General features: G+C 39.6%; 1 long non-coding RNA gene across 1 annotated transcript in view; it reads right to left on the bottom strand.

Moving 5' to 3' along the window:
* The window catches only part of LOC121013352 (uncharacterized), a 70653-nt gene extending 51141 nt beyond the window's left edge, over nucleotides 1-19512 (bottom strand). Inside the window, exon 1 of the long non-coding RNA XR_005782656.1 lies at nucleotides 19083-19512. This is a non-coding gene — a long non-coding RNA (uncharacterized LOC121013352). The remainder of the gene's footprint in view (nucleotides 1-19082) is intronic.
* Between the last annotated feature and the right edge of the window lie 1290 nt (nucleotides 19513-20802).

The raw sequence follows: 20802 nt of genomic DNA on the forward strand, positions 1-20802 counted from the left end.
ATATATATATATATATATATATATATATATATATATACACACACACATATATATATATATATATACACACACACCACATCTTCTTTATCCATTTATCCACTGATGGACATTTGGGCTGTTTCCATACTTTGGCTATTGTTGATAGTGCTGCTATAAATATTGGGGTGCATGTGCCCCTTTGAAACAGCATACCTGTATCCCTTGGATAAATACCTAGTAGTGCAATTGCTGGGTCATAGAGTAGTTCTATTTTCATTTTTTTGAGGAGCCTCCATACTGTTTTCCAGAGTGGCTGCACCAGTTTGCATTCCCACCAGCAGTGCAAAAGAGATCCTCTTTCTCCGCATCCTCACCAACATCTGTTGTTGCTGAGTTGTTAATGTTAGGCATTCTGACAGGTGTGAGGTGGTATTTCATTGTGGTTTTGATTTGTATTTCCCGGATGATGAGTCAGATCAATGGAGCAGAATAGAGAACCCAGAAATGAACCCACAAACGTATGGCCAACTAATCTTTGACAAAGCAGGAAAGACTATCCAATGGAATAAAGACAGTCTCTTCAGCAAGTGGTGATGGGAAAACTGGACAGCGACATGCAGAAGAATGAACCTGGACCACTTTCTTACACCATACACAAAAATAAACTCAAAATGGATGAAAGACCTAAATATAAGATAGGAAGCCATCAAAATCCTTGAGGAGAAGGCAGGAAAATACTTCTTTGACCTTGGCTGCAGCAACTTCTTACTCAACGTGTCTCCAGAGGCAAGGGAAACAAAAATAAAAATGAACTATTGGGACCTCATCAAAATAAAAAGCTTCTGCACAGTGAAGGAAACAATCAGCAAATCTAAAAGGCAACCAATGGAATGGGAGAAGATAATTTCAAACGACATATCAGATAAAGGGTTAGTATCCAAAATCTATAATGAACTTACCAAACTCAACACCCGTAAAACAAATAATACAGTGAAGAAATGGGCAAAATACATGAATAGACACTTCCCCAAAGAAGACATCCAGATGGCCAACTGACACATGAAAAAATGCTCAACATCACTCATCATCTGGGAAATAAGGTATTTTTTAATCAAGGTGTGCACATTATTTTTTTTAGACAGAATGTTATTATATACTTAATAGACTATAGTATAATGTAAGCACAACTTTTTTATGTACTGGAAAACTAAAAAATAAAATCATTTGGCTTGCTTTCCTGTGATATTCACTTTATTGCGAAGGTCTGGAACTGACCCTGTAATATCCCCAATATACACCTGTATGTGTATATACTATGTGTGTGTGTGTGTGTGTGTGTGTGTGTGTGTGTGTGTGTAATACATATAATATATACTATGTGTAAAGTATGTTTAAAATATATAATATATATGTATATATTATATATTATATATTTTAGGGGCACCTGGGTGGCTCAGTTGGTTAAGTGCCTGCCTTTGGCTCAGGTCATGATCTCACAGTTCATGGGTTCTAGCTCTGCATTGGGCTCTGTGCTGACAGCTCAGAGCCTGGAGCCTGCTTTGGATTCTGTGTCTCCTTCTCTCTGTGTCTTCCTCTCTCTCTGTCCCTCTCCTACTCATGCTCTATCTCTCTTTCTCTTTCTCAAAAATAAACATTAAAAAAATAAAAACATATGTGTATATTTTTATACACATATATGTATAGATGAACTTATATAAGGAAATATATATATAAGATGTACATATATATCCTATTGGTTCTGTTTTTCTAGAGAACCCTAAAATACAGAGCTTTATTCAGGGAGCTGGAAAATTATAGAGCAGGGACAGGAACTCAAGGTTTTTCTGCTCCCAAGGTTCATACTGTTTTTTAGGGTTTACTTATTTTGAGAGAGTGCTTGCACATGCACACACACACCCACACACCCACACGAGTGTGGGAGGGGCAGAGCAAATCCTAAGCAGGCTCCGTACCCAGTACAGAGCCCCACATAGGGCTAGATCTCACAACTGTGAGATCATGACCTGAGCCAAAATTCAGAGTTGGATGCTTAACCAGTGCAGGGCTCGACTGTGAGATCAAGACCTGAGCTGATATCAAGAGTCAGATGCCCAACCGACTGAGCCACCCAGGTGCCCCCCAAAGTTCATACTTTTAATCACTCCATCATGCTACCCTCCTTGTTTTTCATTATGAAAGTATCATCTTGTGTTCCTGTCATTTGTTTATGTGTTTGTGTCCTCTACTAAGCTCTAAACTCAAGAGGGCAAGAATTTTTATATCCCAACATCTAGCACAGTACCTGTCACATGGCATTGTTCAATACATATTTAATTTTAGAATTTGAGACAAAAGATTTATGGTAATGTGTTTTGATAGCTATAAAGCACTATCAAAATATGAGACTTTACTGTTATGTAGCAAACACATAATTCTTGTACAATTATTTATAAGCATATATAGAATGTGTGTACCTAAAAGTCAGACTGTGTATGCCTAAGTCAGTGTGAATGTCTAAGCCAGGATTATGACTTGATATAATTTTTACCCTTTACCAGCAACCAGGGGTGAAGGAATATTTCCAGGATAGAAAATAAAATTGTATTTCTGTCTGTGACAACGAAAGAAAGAAATAGCAATCACAGACTGCTTTCCATATAGAATAAAGCCAGCAGCCCTTGAGCTGGAAAAGGCAAGTAGGTTCAATGTCAAATGCTAGCTTTGATTGATTGGAAGGGGCTGTCTGCAGCACTTGACAAGACTGTGACCACAGTCAGCCCCTCAAAAAAGAGAGCCATGATTAACTAGCAAGTCCACCCTGGGCAGAGGATTGGGGGGTGGGCAGCATGAGTGCCATTTTGTTTCCTGCCCTGAATTAAGCAATACAATAGTCCCATTAGTGTTTTTGTGAATTAGATAGGCTTACTTTTGGGAAGGAGGACAGGAATAAAGGTTTGATTTAAAAGGGAGTTGGAATGAATTTCTTGAATCAGGTAAAGCATTCTGAGTTTCTAGGTGAAGATTAATCTCCTTGGTGCTGTCTTTCACATAGAGTATATTCTACTCACTTTTTTTCCTGTAATCACCCAAATCAGATAAAATCAAATTAACCAATATTTTGGGGGACATGTTTGCTGGAATAGAAGGATTAGTTGCCAGGGCCCTGCCCAAAGGGTAGGACAGCAGAGTAGAAATATATACGCTATTGTTAGGGGGTATTTTAGTTTTCACCTACATTTCACCATTAACTAGCCATTAATTTCATAGTTTTATACAGTTACTGGTTGGTCACTTTCACTAACATATTAATCAATGTCTTTGCATTCTATTCTTTTTGCATGTCAAATCTTCCACCTGGAATCACTTTATTTCTGTTTGAAATTTATGCATTGTTTAGAATCCATGGTAATAGGGATCTTTTGGTGGTAAACTCACTTAACTTTTTCTTTTGTATAAAAATGTCTTTATTTCCTCTTCGTTCTTTAAAAATTTTTTTAAAATGTTTTTATTTATTTCTGAGACAGAGAGAGACAGAGCATGAGTGGGGGAGGGGCAGAGAAAGAGGGAGACACAGAATCGGAAGCATGCCCCAGGCTCTGAGCTGTCAGCACAGAGCCCAACGCGGGGCTCAAACTCACACACTGTGAGATCATGACCTGAGCTGAAGTCAGTCGCTCAACCCACTGAGCCACCCAGGCACCCCACTTTGTTCTTGAAAGACACTTTTGTTTGGTATGGAAATTTAGGTTGGCAGTGATTTTCCGTCAGTCTATTTTTTTGCATTCTTTTGGTTTCCATTCTTTGATGTGTAATCAACAATCACTCCAGTTATCTTCCTTTTGCTTTTATGCCTTAAAATATTTTAAATATATTTTACTTTTGTCACTTTGCAGTGTCCCCATTATGTGTCTAAAATTCAACTGGTTTTTATTTAGCCTATTTGAGATGTACTGGGGTCCTGGATCTGAAGATCTTTCAATACTTCTGAAAAGTTCTAAGCCTTTTTGAGGTTCCTGGGTGGCTCAGTTGGTTGAGCATCAGACTCTTGATTTTGGCTCAGATCATTATCCCAGGGTTGTGGGATCGAGCCTTGTATGGGTGTCTGTGCTAAGCATGGAGCCTGCTTGAAATTCTGTCTCTCTCTCTCTGTCTCTTTCTCCCTCTGCTCCTCCCCCAATTGTGTGCATGCTCTCTCTCTAAAATAAAAAATGTATATATTAAAAAAGTCTCAGCCTTTTTATCTTCAAATATTATCTATTCCCAATTCCTTATCTTTTCTGAATTTCCAATCAGGCATTATTATAGCCCTTGTCACTCTGTTCTCCATATCTTTCAATCTGTCTTTCATATTTTGCATCTAATTTCTTCCTAGCTGTGTTTCAGTTCTCTGATTTTCAGTGAATGTGCATCTCGTCTGCTGTTTAATCTCTCTTAAATTTCAAATTTAATTATTACATTTTTATTTGGTTTTTTATATAATTATAATTTGGGGGTTTATTTTAGATATATTATCTAAATATAGTTTTATTTGGTTCTTCATCACATCTGGTCATTCTGTATCATGTCTTGTTCTTTGCTTGCACTTTCAAGTTTAGTTATCTTTTAAAAATTATTTAAATATATTAAACACAGTGATTTTGCATTCTTTGATAATTCTAATGTCTGCCATTATTTTTAGTCTGTTCTATGGTTGGTCCCTTATGGTTTTTCTTGTGAATCTTTGGTTTTTGTGCTGTGAACTATTTATTGTCTTGGCCTATATCTGTGTCACATCTTTGGTCAGAGTTGAAATTGATATCATAAAAGATTACTTACTTGTATTTATGACATTCTCTTTTGTGTGACACATCCAACTCAAAACTCACTTTTAATTTAATTAACCTAAGAGTTTTGGCCTACAAAGCACTTTGGGCCAAAACCCATTTGAAGGCCAAGTTGAGCTCTCAAGTTCTCAGGGTAGGTTTTTTCCTCTTCATCCAGGGTCATAATCAAGACAGACAAGTATTCTTACCTTCTCCTTTAGAGTAATTAGGGTCCCCTGCTTTATATATAATGGGTTATGTATAATCCATGGGTCTCCTAATGGGTTCCACATATTCAGTGGGCACTAGACTTTTACTACTGTCCTTCATGTACCAAGAAGCTAACAAATCAGAAGCTTAGCTTTCCATCGTTTAACAGAAATTCTTGGGGCAAAGCCAGTCTTGGTATTTACTTGTCTCCCACAGTCACTATTATACCTAATTTTTAGGATCTTTGGATTCCTTATTTTGTGTGTGTGCTAGTTCAGCAGTGCATTTAAAATGATTCCTAACAAAATAGTTTATCTGTTTTATTCAGAAAAATCATTTGAGTTGTAGAACCTATTATATGGCTGAAAAAGTCAAGACCAAATTTTTCTCAGATTTCTGCTAGGGACATTTGACTTGAAGACATGAAATCTCTTCATTCCTACAGAATCACAAAGGAGAACTGATTGAGGGTATTGAGGGAATTCTCAGATTTGGGGGTTGAAATCTATAATTGCATATACCAATGTATGTACTTTTTGTTGTACTGGCCTCTGCAATGGTATGAATAACGGGGAATTCACATTAACTCTGGTTAGAAGGCTTCTGGAGTCATTTCAACTCCCATCAGCTTTCACCTAGATATTATTGATCATGTCAGGGCAGGTGAGTACTGAAGTATGTGGTATGTGAGGTAGCCGCAGAGAAACAGGGCCATATGGCTTTGCAAACTTCCCTAACGCTATGATACCACACATACTCTCACCCTGGGATGGAGGGCTTGTGACCATAAGTTTGTGCTAGGAAGGGCAGGCTGCTTCAAATAAGGCACCATCTGGGACAGCTTATCCAGATGCAGTTTCCCTTAGCAATTTTCCTATGCTCAGCTCCATTACCATAATGGATAGACTTCTATCATCTGTTCCTTGGGAATATTTTGTGATATCAGTGTTTACAGTGTTAGGATTTTTTTTTTGGCAGTGAACTAAGGAGTGTGACAATTTATTGTCAGTGAATTTGAAGAGTAAAATATTCCCTTGCTCTGAGCTCTTTGCTCAGTTTTGCCTCATGAATACCTTGTTCCAATTACTTGAGTCTGACACCAACTGTACAGAAGTAAAATTCTGACATGGAATTACATCACTGCAGATAAAATACCTTGTTTAAATCATAAAAACAATTTTAGGATTCTGATTCTTCACAACAGTGTCATAGTGCTTTATGCTGTTTTGCAATGACAAGCGGGCTTGTAAATTTTAAGCCAAAAATAAACATGGCATTTGAAATAAAATTGCCTTTTGTCTTCTTTAAATGTAACGGATAATAACATCTAAAGAACTGAGAAGGGTGGGGAAGAATCTTTGTGTCTATGAGTCATAATGCCAGTGTGTTTTCATCATTTGTTAGGGCCATGACCTCTTGCTGTATAATTTTGCCCACATATTTGATATTTTTCAAGAGAGAACTAAGAGTAATATTTTGGGAGTTGCCTGTCAAGTAGGGTTTCTCTAATCCTCAATGTAGTTTACACAGTAAAAACTCGTAATATAAGTTTGCAGGGTGTATTATTCAACCCATTACATAGGGGTTTGGATATAAGAAAGTCTACACATTTAGTTGCATTAGAGGAAGTTTCTGAAGGACATGGCATTTAAACTGATCTTCCAAGGGTGCATACTAGTGTGGAGAAGCCATATTTTCTTGGCAGTAGAATTTTCCTCTAGGAAGAACCTTGTTGTATTTGATGAATATTCTGACAATTCTATTTTGGGTGGGGCTTTGAGGCCACTCAAGTGCCAGCTATGCACCAGACTTTTTGGTTTACTGAGTAGAGCAAGCAAAGTAAGTGTGAGCTTGATTTAACTCTTAGAAGAATAAAGAGGATTTTGAAGGCAGCAGAATTCAATAGATGGACAACAAACGAGGTGTCTTTAGGGAGGAGGTTTTCAGTGGAAGAAGAAGAGAGATCAATGGGAACTCACATTGGGTTTTAGGTAGGTGTTGCTACCATGTGAATCTTCTTTCCCATATTGCTGTGACATATTTTGTAAAATATCCACTTTTAATGTATTGTGGAATTAGACCTACCAATTTCCTGCTTCAAGGCTATTACCAGAGACCTAGTCACACCCTGATTCCTAATGGGTGGGATCATGATGGCAGTGAATGTTAATTTTTTTCTGATCTGGGTTCTTAATGAAAGTTACAGAGCAGATACTTGAGGCTATATTTTCTCGCAAGTGTTGAAGTCCAAATAAACTTATTCTTGCTTGGGAGCTTATTAAAATATTATAGAGGGCATGAGACAGAGTGAATTTGGCATGTCTTTGTTAAAATTGAGGGCTCTTGCCAAAGAGGCATAGGGATGGGTGACCATTTCAACTCCACATGGAGAAGGAAATGAAGAGCATTATTTAATTACAATATAGGCGAGTATGAAGGAAAGTGCTAGGAGACAAGGCTGGAAAAATAATCTAGAGCCAAAGTATGAAAGACCTTGAATGCCAAGATTAAGTATTTGGTTCTTATTTATTAGAAAAAAGAAAAGAAAGTCATAGAATAGTTGTTGTGGGTCGTTACTTGGATTTACACAATATTTTTTATTACTTCTAAAAATAATGCATTCTTATCATATAAAACCAAGTAATATAGAAAAAACATAAAAAAGAAAATAGATATCCTGGTAACCTTACCACCTATGTTTTGTTATATTCTGTCTAGAATTTGTTGACACAGACTTTAAATTTTTTTTTTCAACGTTTATTTATTTTTGGGACAGAGAGAGACAGAGCATGAACGGGCGAGGGGCAGAGAGAGAGGGAGACACAGAATCGGAAACAGGCTCCAGGCTCTGAGCCATCAGCCCAGAGCCCGACGCGGGGATCGAACTCACGGACCGTGAGATCGTGACCTGGTTGAAGTCGGACACTTAACCGACTGCGCCACCCAGGCGCCCCGTCACAGACTTTAAAAAGTAAAAATGTCATTGTGATGCTTTGACATGTCATGCTGCTTTGTCAGCTGCTGCACTTTATTTATTGAAGACTTGTGATCCAAGACCTACTGTAAGTGAATGACTGTGGTTCCTGTGAGGTCGTGGATGGTAGTGACCAGAGCCCAGGAGAGGTCTCAGGAGGGGAAGAGTCAGGGTCAGTAAGGAGAAGCTGGGAAAGGCCAAGGAGAGCTGGTGGGCTGCCTTTTGGGGGAGATAAGAGTCACAGAAGGGCTTAGGGTGCAATGAGTTCCAGATTTTGAAACTGAAATTGTTGAAAAGTTAAGCAAAACAGAGAGTCAGGTTGGAACAGTTTGTGAGTTTCGATAGGAAGTTGCTAGGTTTGGCTTGAGAGGTATGTGTAGCTGTTAGCGAATCTGGGTAGAAACGTCTGGTGTGCATTGGAATATTCAGGCATGGTAACTAGGCTAGAGGACAGGAAGAGAGAAAGGAATAGTGGTTGAGTGTTTGCTCATTCACATCTCATTTAAATCCCTCATGCTTGCAACATAGGAATTATCATCTCCATTTCATAGATGAGAAAATGCTCCGCAAGATTAAATCATTAACCCACACAGCTACTAAACAGCTGAGTCCAGATTTCAACACATGGCTCCCAATGCTAAGCTCTTCCAGTTTGCTACACAAACAAGTGTTGAAGGGGTAGAACTGAGTGGGGGAGATCACTAAAGAAAAAAGTATAGAGCTTTTCATATGGAAATATATATATAACTCTGTGTGTATGTGTGTGTATGTGTATGTGCGTCTATGTGTTTTGAGTGTTCATTACGATAGAACCCTGAAACTAAGAAAATAACCCCCCCCACACACACACTAAAAAAATATTTGTACAGTCATGGAGCTTACATTTTAGCAAGGGAGACGATCATTAGATTACAAAATATCCATTAATTTCAATTGGGATAAGTGTGGTTAAAAGAGAGTTAGAAGGAAGTAGTGTTTAATAAGGGGACCTGAGCCAGTCTTGCTGGTCAGGGAAAATTTCTCAGAAGAAGGGACATCCTTCAGATATACATTTCAATGGAGGGAAAGGGCAGAAAGCTATTCCAGGCAGGCAGAGGGAATATCTTGAGAAAATTCTGAGGTGGGAGAGAGGCCTGCAGGGCAGAGGTTCAGAATGGCTAGAGCACAGAGGAGGAAAATGGCAAGAGATGAGGCGCGAGCAGCAAGCAGGGTGCTTTCCTGCAGGGTCCTGAAGGACACTGTTTTGCAATGGTAATTCAGCCAATTAAAGAGTATGGGAAGGGAAGGGACATGTTTATTTAAATTTGTTTACTTAAAAGGCCTCTCCGGCTTGATGTGGAGAATAGATTAATAGGTAGTAAGGTATGCCGCATTATCTTTTCTAATTCTGCATTCCCTCCACAGTTGGAAGATCAGATCTTTTCTTTTTACCTTGTGACTTTGGACCCCTTCCCACTAGACTGGGGAGTAACTGTACACACCTGCTAGAGTTTATTTAGTCTTGGCAATGTGACGCGCATTGGTCAGAGGAATATTAGTGGCTGTGATGTGGCCCGAGGTGCTCAGTGTCCATGGTTTGTCTTGGCCTCTTGCCTCTGCATCAGTCATGAGACAGCACGCCCATGCTCCACTGATCCCAGGATGAGACACAGGCAGACCTAAGCTAAGACAGCCTCCCAGTCTCGACTGAGAAATACAAATGACTTGGTCTATAAGCCACTGAGATTTCATGGCAGGTTTTGCAAACACATACAGGAGGGTATCAGAATGAAAGCAAGGGGACGAATTAAGGGCGTAGGTAAGAGTTAATGGTAGATCAGACTAGGACAATGGCTGTGCAGAGATGATGGAAAGTACTGAATAGATTCCAGAGGTATTTAGGCTTTCAAGTTAGTAAAAGGGATGACCAACTGGATGCAGAGGTAATGGGAAAGAAAATGTAAAAGATGATATTTCAACCAAAGATGCTTGCCGTATTGTCTAACCTTATGATCCTAAAGATAATTGAATATGCCCCGAGCTTTCAAATGCTTTATGTTGTTTTACTTGTGACTATGAAGATCATTATTTTGGTGAAAATTTTCAATCATCAAGACTCTTCCTCCTAGGAGCCCATGGGGAAGGCTGCAGGTCGCTGGGCATTTACTATTCCTCTCAAGGAGGTAATCCCAGCACAGGTTTAGGAGGACCTGTGGCCAGGGGCTAGTCAGAGCACAAACCCTGACTTTTGTCATGATTGATCACCTAATGTCCTGTTAAGGCTTTGGGGTTGTCATGGGCATGCCAACTTTTACTCTTAAGAAGCCCTAAACCTATCACTTTTACAAGGCAGCACCCCCCTCCCTCCAATTTATTGTATTTTACTGCAAGATGCTTTTCAGGCTTTCTGCCTGAGGCACACTTTATGTCTGAACTTGGATCCACAGCTTTATAGCCTGCCCTTTCCCCACACAATTTCCCGATTAGTTCTGGGTAATTCTAATGGCTGGTTATTTTGTGTTGTGTTGTTTTTTCCAGAGAAGCAATAAAATATTTTCTGTCCATTAGTGAGCAGGAAGCAGCATGGATTTCATTAACATAGTGAGAAAATAAAGGTTGGCAGTTCAGTTGTTGGGAAAATGAGGTTGCAAACCCCACAAAGTCAAGAATCCAGGCAGAGTGTGACTCATTCTGTCTTTGAGCAGGCGGGGCTTGCCGTCTTCAAGGGTCCGCCAGCAGCAAGCTTGCTGTGGAGGTTAGGGAATCAGAACCATTTGTGAGTCATTCATCAGGGAATTTAGCCTGTTCGATCTGCTTTTCTTGGTTGTGCTTGCTGCATTTGTCTCTGTTAGATTGAACTTCAGCTTAGTTTGTCTGTCTTCTCCTTACCATGGGGCACAGCCATGATGAAAATTACTAAAAAACATAATGTAATATCATGCTAAAAAATAATGCAATATCAAATAATGCAATATCATCTTTTACATTTTATTGCCAGAATTAGGAAGATTAATTACAGTTAATTCTTAAATAAATGTTTTAATAAGTGAGTAAAGTTGAGATATATAATATCCCATTTTCCCTCCGTACATTCAACATTCCTTTGAGATTTTCAACGGAGCAGCTAATAAAGACTGACATATCAATGTGTATTTCTATCCTTTTCATTTCATAGTTCTGGAAGTCTAGGGGAAATATGGCCCAATAAAGGGGAAGAATATGACAAAGATCATTGTTGGAAGTGGTCTAAAAATTCTACCAGCCATATCCAGAAAAAAGCTCCTTCTTTTAGGTAAAACCAAATACAAAACAAATACTTTTCCCCCCTCTTTCAATTATCAAAGACACAGGAGATTTGGAACCAGCCAACTTTGTTTTTTTCTAGTTCTGCCTCTGCCAATATTTATTATATGGCCTTGGGCTAGTCATGTAATACTTCTGAGCTGCAGAATTCTCTTGTGGAAACTGAGAATATTTTCTTGGTTGACCTCCATGAAGACCTTGTTAGACAAAAGTTTATGTTCTCCATTCTATGGGTTGGGAGTTGACACTAGTCTGGATCTGTTATTTTACAATGATATTTTTGTTGGTGTAGACACCTTTCAGAATTCACTCATCATTCTTTGACCTGATAATGATTTATTTTGACTGTATTGATTACCCTAGGTGCCATTCATTTTTCATGAGGAAGAAAAAAGAGCATCCTTTGTCTCCAATCTATTTAATATTTTTTCAAGGTATTTCTCATCTTTTTAATCTCACAAATCTAAATCTAGCAAAGGCAAGTGTTAAGTACAAACACAAGAAATAAAATGAAATGCAAAGACAAAATCAAGCACACAAACCAACGAAAAGTGAAGCAAAATATTAGAGGCCAAAAAACTCCAAAGCAAGATTTAAACTATCCAGAGGGATCTAGCAAGGAACTCTGGTTTAAATTACCTACAAAATGACATCAGGTGAATATGACCTAACTGGCTTTGTAAAAAGCATTTAATTTCCTGGTTATGTTGGCATTTGCAGTAAGATTTCTTTGCTTTAGCAGTTGACTTTCATTACTTGAGCATCTCCTCCACAGGCTGCTTCCACTTGATTCGTTTCTGAAGATGCCTTGCCTGTAATGGGCGCCTCAAAGGACATTTCAGACAGAACTGAAGATGACTTTTGAGCAACCCCCACCTGGAATGTGTTACTATTCACCCATTCCTGGGAAGGGGTCCAGAATATACCATCCCAAATTATGCCACTTTGGCAGATTTGATGATCTTGAGCTAAAGGCAACTGTGAAATAGCAAAAACAGAAAGAGCTTTCTGCCCTCTCCCATCTGTCTTAAAGGACAGCATAAATCTCCACACACCCCCCCCCACCACCTCACACGAGGATGATGGGAGAGGAGCCTATCACTGGAGATGAAGAGCTGGCACTGAGACTGGTCTGTGTGATGAACCTTTTGGGATTAGGCCTCCTATGTATTTTCTAGTCACTTCCCACAGCTTATCAGCCCTGGCAGCCCCAACCTCTTTCTTTTCTAGTCGTGTCTCCAGTCTTCATTGCCCTTTGTTAAAATGGTATATAAGCCCATGAGTCTAACAGCTCCTTTGGGTTTTCACTTCTTTTCTGTAGTCTCCATGCACACAAAATTTTAAATATTGATAAAATTTGTATGCCTTTTCTGTTAGACCATCAGACTGTTTCTGTCAGACTGTTAGTCTGTCTTTTGTTAATTTAACTCACAGGCCACAGCCGCTGAACTTGAGGGAAGAAGAGGTTCTTTTTCCCCCCTATATACCTGAAACCCACTTATCTTCCAGGAGAAGGCCAGGAGATACTGTGCCAGCAAATCCTCACTGAAAAAGGAAGAAGAGTGAACCCTCACAGTTGTAATGGCAAAGGAGGTCAGGAAGGTGGGGTACCCTTATCTCAGATGGGATTTGGCTGGCAGAGAATCATTAATAGTTCTTCATGGTTGCAAAGTGTCAGAACCTTTGGAACTTCATTCTTGTTAAGATATACATTTGACTTTCTGACTCTTTCCTTCTAGTCAGGTGTTTCGTATTTGTAGCCTGAGAATGTTTTCTGTGAATTGTCCTAGATCCCTTTGAAATAACTCTCTGTTTTACCTATGAAGGCTTAGCCTTATTTACTGCCAGCCTTTCAAATATAAAGCTAAGTTTTTAAAGAAAAATAAATGTGTTTAAAGGCAGGAAGTCTACAACATGATGCATGTTACTTGGAAATGTTCAATACTTTTGCCACATAATGTTTTATGACTTTCAAGGGACAGAAACCAGAATTCTATGTGGCTTGGGTGGATTTTTGTGCACAGTAATCTCTAATGTATCAAACTTAGAGAAATTGATGTTAATTTATCTAGCGCATACTTCTGGAGGATCGTCAGCATTTAATGGCCATCATTACAGTTGTATTCTTAATTCTGCTTCCTTTACTTATTTTTCTATTTTTTTTTAAATTTTTTTATTTGAGTGAGAGAGAGAGCATGAGTGAGGGAGAGGGGCGTAGAGATGGAAGGAAAGAGAGAGAGAGAGAGAGAGAGAGAGAGAGAGAGAATGAATGAGAGAATCCCAAGCAGACTCCATGCTCAGCATGGAGCCTGGCACAGGGCTCTATCCCATGACCCTTGCTTGGATCATAAGCCAAGCCAAAATCAAGAGTTGGATGCTCAACTGACTGAGCCATCCAGGCACCCCCATTCATTTATTAAAAAACCCTACTTAACCTACAAGATGACAGACACCGTGCCAGTTCTGAGGACACAAAGAGGAACATACTAGAGTGCTCGTCTCATTTGGACTACTTCAGTTGGCATATATGGAGGCTTTTGTTGAAAATTAGGTCAAGTACTTATGAAATCTTAATTTTTACTACTTAAATTACATAAATGGTTTGCACACAAATGGCCCCAGAAAATTTTGGCTTACTAGTAGAAATAATCCAAACTATTTTTATTTACTAGAGTGGCTTACCATTAAAGACTATCCTAATAAAGAACAACAACGAATATATATATTTTCCTAAATACAGTTAATAATTATTTTTAGTTTTTCACATACATGCTTAATTTCTTGGTCACAAGGAATCTGCTCACATCTTTGAAATTAAAAAAAAAAAATAGATTGTGTGCATGTGTTGAGTGTGGCATCCTCATGTACAGTCCAAAGTGGCTGCCAGTTCTGTCTTCTAGAGGCCAAAATTTATATCTGACTTCGAATTGCTTATTCTTATTTTGTACTGGAATAGAAATAAGAACAGATTCTGCACAATTATAATTTTCCCACAATTTAATACATTATTTTAAACAGAAATTAAAAATAATTTCCGGGGCACCTGAGTGACTCAGTTCGTTAAACATCTGACTCTTGATATTGGCTGCAGTCATGATCTCACAGCCTTTGGGATCGAGTCCTGCATTGGGCTCCACACTGAGCATAGAGCCTACTTGGGAGTTTTCTCTCTCTCTCTCTCTCTCTCTCTCTCTCTGTAGCTCTGCCAACCCCCCAAGCCTCTCTCTCTCAAAATAAATGAATAGACTTTTTTTAATTAAAAATAATTTATATCCTATACATCTGTCTCCTAAGTTATCCATATTTCTAGGTGACTTTAGGGCTCTGGATTGACCATACACATAATATTAAATCTTAGTGTTTACATCTTTTTAAAGCTTCAGGATATGCTTAAAGGGAATTTCTAACAACCTAAACATTGAGGTTAGCTACATATCCAAAGGTCATCTGAAAGGATGAATTTTTTCACACAGGTTTTTCATGTTTCTTCCCTTCCTCTCATGTATGTTTGTTCTGTCAAGTGTGTCCTCATTACTTGAAAGAGAAATTTCCCTAAAAAGAAAAATGTTTTATTCTTTACTTACTACTCAGTTCACACCAAACTTGACCAGGGACATAGGTTTGGAGATTCTTGCTTTCATTCAGAGCTAAAAATAGGTACTTTTCAGATTTTTCCCTACTATGTGATTCTCACACATCTATGAGAATCCCTGGTGTCATGAGAGAAAACAGTTAAGGGTTGGTTTATTGAATTGCTAATTCATACCAGGTAAAAGGAGGAGGGAGGTGGGTGATGCTGAGGGTAAAGCAAAGTCATATCCTTCTGAAGCAGGAGGGAAGCCTTCCTGCCCCTCAGAGACTAAAGTAATTTTGGCTTAGCCCCAGCTCAGTGTCTGAAAATTCAGAGCAATTATCACCATGTCAGTAACTTCTGACATATTTTTTCCTTGTCATTTCCTCTGGACTTTTTCCACTAGTGTTATAAGACATAGTACATTGGAAAAGTTGGGGTAGAATAAGGTCAACAGATCAGAAGGTGATTGCTATTGAAAGTAGTTACAGTTTCCAAGAGGAGGAGTCATGCCAAGCTTTGGGGGGCCACACGGGGTAGCATGAGGGTCAGCATGAGACAGAGGTGGCAGAGGGAATGTGAGCAAGAGCCTTTACTGTGATTTCTGTGAGAAGGACCAGGCAAGGCAGGGTAAGCAGGCTTGGAACTGGCAAGATGAACAATTTCATCAGGCTCTGGGGCATAGGAGTGGTCTCTCATTGTCTGGGGTGGTTGAAGCAGGTGGATAGTGGCCCAGAGTGTGAGGCCAATGAAGGAGGGGGTTGGAGGTGTGGGCTTTGCATTGCTTGGTTTGCATTTGAAGAGCTTGCTCCTAAGTGAGTGGCTTACTATCCCTAGGACTTGGCCAACTCTGAGAGGGTCAGCAAAACCCCAGATGTTAAAGCATCAGAATACATGGTTAAAAAGACATATGGTAATACAACTCATTCTAACTTTCTATCTTGGTTCTTCCTCTTATAGACCTAGACTGAAAGTACAGGCTCTTCATCAGGGTCCACAAAAGTTCTAATCACAGTAAGAATTTTATTAGCTTAGTCTTGGAGTGTTATAGGAAAGTTATAAGAAGTTATAAACACCTGTGGGCTTTATCTCTTTTTCTGCCTTTGTCTAGCTTCTTATTCCCTGTCTGATGCAATTTCCCCTCCTTGCCTCTGGCAGGAAAATTCTTACATTTAGTGCCTCCAAGGTCTTAGCTTCTACTCAACCAGGAGTTTCAAATGATTTTCTGAGCATTGGTGGATCTCTTCTTCTTATGATAAGGCCTTCTGTCAACTGCTACGAAAATAAAAATTCCCTATCTCATACTGATACCATCATAAACATATATAACCATCAAACTGATAAGCTGCTAGAGAGAACTGAAAATAACCAAAGCAAAAAGTGATTTTAAATTAACCATAAAGTTGAAGCGAATGTGGAGAATGTGGCACTGTTGAATCCTAAGTGACAGTTTTGGCAGAAGCATTGATAAACATACCAAGACTTTGCTCCCTGAGGCAGGATGTGATCTGCAAGCTTGTGTAGAAGGAATTTATTATATATGCTTATATTATTACAATGCAGTTTGTGTTATCACTTTGGGGGAACAAGGATGGTTTGCTACAAAGCATAAGAAAGGGCTCCTGGGTATACAAAGCATTGGCCTCTGAGGGATGAAGCTGTCTTTATGACTCTATACCACACATGTCCTTGGTTCTTCTGTGAATATGACTTAGGAGCATCTTTAAATATCTCCTCTCACAGGACATGCGTGATGGTTAATTTTACGTGTTAACCAGGTTGGACTGTGGGATATCCAGATATCTGGTAAAACATTATTCGTGGGGATGTCTGTGAGGGTGTTTCTAGAAGAGATAGCATTTGACTTAATGAACTGGATAGAGATCACTTTCACCTTGTGAGTAGGCATTGATGCACTCCACTGAGGGCCTGAAGGAAACAAAAAGGAAGAGGAAGGGCAAATGTGTTCTCTGTTTGAGTTGGGACATTCATCCTCTCCTGCCTCGGACATTGGTGCTCCTGGTTCTTGGCCCTTTGGACTTCTACTGAATTACACCCCCAGCTTTCCTGGTTCCTTATTGGTTGTTTCTCTGGAAAACTAATGCAACAAGAGTAACTGGGACCAAGGATTCCTGGTACATGAAATAAAAGCTGTGTAATTTGTTTGCTGTGTTCCCTTGGATCTTTCTGGGGCATACAATCTTCTCATCTACAAAATGAGAATAATGTCTGCATCATATTATTGTGCAAATTAATCCAAAGGATGTGTTTTAACATTTATCCTTGAGTTTAGTACTGCTGGTGGCTACCATTCTCTGGTTAAATTGATCTCAAGTACAATTGAAATCTAAATCTCAGCGTAATAAGCACTTTTATTTGCCTGAAACTAATTGGCATGATATTTGTTACAATATTCAGATGTTCTCAAAAAGAAATTGGACAGAAATTTACTTTTTAAATATGTATTCACCCATGTTCTTATCAGCTACAAACCTCTTGAGCTGAACTGGAGGGGTAATCAAGTCATATGGTGTGAGATACTCCCCTTGTATGGGGCCTGGGCTGCCAACTGTAGCTTTAGCTTTGTCATCAACAGGTAAATGGTGCTTCCAGAAGCCAGAGAGAGAGAATGCAGAATGGGAGCATGAAGAGCTCTCGATGAAGAGCTGCCAGAGATTTTTTGCTGATTTGCATCCAGAGAAATCAGGAATTCACTGCTCAGGTACCTTGATTTTTCCATAGCTACTTCCTCCTTATTTCCAAGTAATTATTAAACAGGTCTTTAGCTCCCACTATGCATGGTTCAAACCAAGTAAAGAAAGGCCTGTCGTAGGACAGCTTCTGCTTTTCAACCCTTTCCTATCTTTTAAACCAAAGTTTAGGATTACTCAAAAATATGATATCATAATAAAAGGAGTAGCTAATAGTATCCTTCTGTACTTTTCCGTAGGTGTTCTGCATTATAAATTTAAGTTATATTTAATGGGTAAAATTATCAGTGTATTTGTGGCTAATCACTGAAGTCAGGGTGTGGGACAGACTGGAAACCAGAGGATTAAACAGCCCCCATAACCCATATTCTGTTAGTTCTGAGAGACTGAGTATCTAAAGGGACAATGGCCAGACCATATATAAATATAGAACTTTGCCCAACAACCAGCAACAACCTGCTCAGGAAACCAACCCCTCATCTACAATAAACAAGCCAGGAAGACAGCCAGCTATAACTCAGACTTGAAGGAAGCCAGATTTCTATCTCTAGTGACAATTCAAGAAGGTAAATAATGAGCTCTGTAGCAATTGGCCCCAAATAGCCAGAACTTGATTAATAACTGACACCTTCCCTGTTTTTTCCCATGTCCAGTTTATGACCAACAAGAGAAAGCCAAATGTGTATTCCTAACCAATCACAGAGCACTTCTAGTTAGACCACCTGCAGCTTCCTTGTGCCAACAGCTTCCAATCGGGGTACACTTGAAGCCCTCCTTTTTTCTTAACCTGGAAATTTCCAACTCCTCTGCCTGCCTTTGAGTCTATACCCAAACACCAGTAATAATGGCGACTCCCTTGCTACAGCAAGTTCAGAATAAATAGTCTTTGATTTCCTTATTTGGCTAGTGCTCGTTTATTTCCACAGTACTGAGAAGGATGAGAGGGCTGAGTGCAGATGGCTCCATACAAACCCTTCCCCGTGGGAAAACTTGGTGGCTGCCAAGACTGGGCAATGGCGTCTGTCTTCTAGGTGGACAGCCCTGTGGGTTTGTGTGTGAGTAGGTGAACGTAAAGACACGAGTGTATGTAAGCAATCAGACTTCACCTCTTAGCAATGAACCTCAGAGAATGGGTATAGAAATGGCAAAAACAGAGCAGTGCAGCTCCCCCAAAGGTGTCTGAGAGGACTAGGTGGATAGCCAATAGCAAAGAACCATAAAATATAGACCGAGCAGTACTTTCAACTGTCCAATGTGCTGCAGTGAAATTTCAAAAAATTATTGACTTTGGCAATTTTATAACAATATTTTTCTAACTTTTAAACTGCTTTTGACATAGCCTTGAAATTCATTTAAAAGGATTTTTTCCCCTACCTTAAACACATCAAAGTAGGGCTTTAGGCAAAGAACTAACTCGGAGTTTTACTCCTATGAAAGTCAATTTGGGAAAGGTAAACTCACAAAGTCAAAGTGAAGTTACCAGAAGCATCATCAGAAGAAACAAAGCCCAATTAAAGCTACTAACAACATAGCATTTTTACTGTTTCACTTACCAAAAATAACTGTAGACATGACACAGTTGTGATTAAGACCTTCTAACTGTAGAATGGATCTTCCTCACCTCACTGGTTTTCAGTGCTAATGGAGCTTCATTTACTTTATCGTTCTTTATTTGTGTACTCTTGGTTACAGAGGTCATCACTGCAATGCTGAGAGTTCCTCCCTGGGTTTTTAAGAATCTGGTGGCTTCTATTTACCCACTTAGGGTGGTAGTTCTTAACTGTGGTAGCTCATTAGAACCATCCTATATCAGGCCAATTAGATCATAACCTCTCAGTGTGTTTTTAAAAATACCTCTCCAGGTGATTCCAATATGCACAGAGTGTTGACAAACCACTTTCTTAGAAAGGGCAAGATTTTCTTGACAGTAAATGTCACCTTGAATTGTATTCACTTTGCCTGAGGGTTGTCAGAATTTAATAAAGTGACATTTACCTTGTCCATTTTATTCTATTTTTTTATTAAAAAAATTTTTTTAATGTTTATTTATTTTTGAGACAGAGAGAGACAGAGCATGAACAGGGGAGGGGCAGAGAGAGAGGGAGACACAGAATCTGAAACAGGCTTCAGGCTCCGAGCGGTCAGCACAGAGCCCGACATGGGGCTCGAACTCACGGACCGTGAGATCATGACCTGAGCCGAAGTCGGACGCTTAACCGACCGAGCCACCCAGGCGCCCCTACCTTGTCCATTTTAAAGAGATGGTAACACAGATGTTACAAACTGACTCCTTGGATCCTTGCCTGGTGTGTCCAGTGCTGCTGTCCCAGGATCTAAGGGCAGTGGTGGTCGGTGGTGGTAACCAGACTTGGAGTAACGGGACAACAGAAGGCACATTTATCTATTCCTTCTCTGTTGCTTCAGTTTTTCAGCATGGAAATGATTAGCTAGCTGGCATAGGAGGCAAAGTGGTGAGGAGTGATCACATGTCAGCTTGGTTGTGTGAACAGTCAGTTATGACACAGTGTGACATGCTGGCTCTGTTAGATAGTACAGTGTCTTGTCACCAGTGCCAGTGACCGCCCAGGGGACATGGGACCTACAGGTATGGAGGCACCTTTGCACTGATGAATGGAGAAAGCCTTGAAAAACTTACTTGGAGGCATGGAATCTGTGCCCCCCAGTCACAGATTTTAATGCAGAATTAACACCAGGCGACTCTGTATGAGGGATTTTGGTTTTTAGAATTCACAAGATCACAAACGAAGTACGAGCTCTTTCAGGACAGAGCAAATCAGAACTGTGTGATCAAACCCTTAAAACGCTCCCTACCTGGGCAATTAGAGGAGCATGGCAGGAGTGCTGGCCCCGTTGCCGGTCTGCTCCTGCGGCAGCGGAGGTCTGACCTCCCAGCTTCTGTTGACTGGATCTTTCCTCCAACAGATATGTCTGGGGACAACATTTGATGCCTCCTGACAGGTGCATAACTTAGAAAGGGCTCTGCATTCATGATTTACTTTGAACATGTTTTTGTAGAAATGACTGCTTTAGATTGTTTCTTCATTTCTCCTACCCTTTCAACTGTTAGAGCCACGTCCCCTGTTAATGGGTGTGGTTTTCTTTAGAATTTGGAGAGATAGAAATATTCTCATTGTTTTTGAGCTTCTTGTTGATCTATAATAAAAGAGGACAGAATAATATGCACCCTCACTCAGGTGAAATGAGTGCATCAAAGGTACCACTTTGGGCACAATCCCTTTCAGAGCTGGGCGA

Source organism: Herpailurus yagouaroundi, unplaced genomic scaffold (assembly GCF_014898765.1).
Source record: "Herpailurus yagouaroundi ecotype Mexico unplaced genomic scaffold, PumYag 198, whole genome shotgun sequence".
Lineage (NCBI taxonomy): Eukaryota > Metazoa > Chordata > Mammalia > Carnivora > Felidae > Herpailurus > Herpailurus yagouaroundi.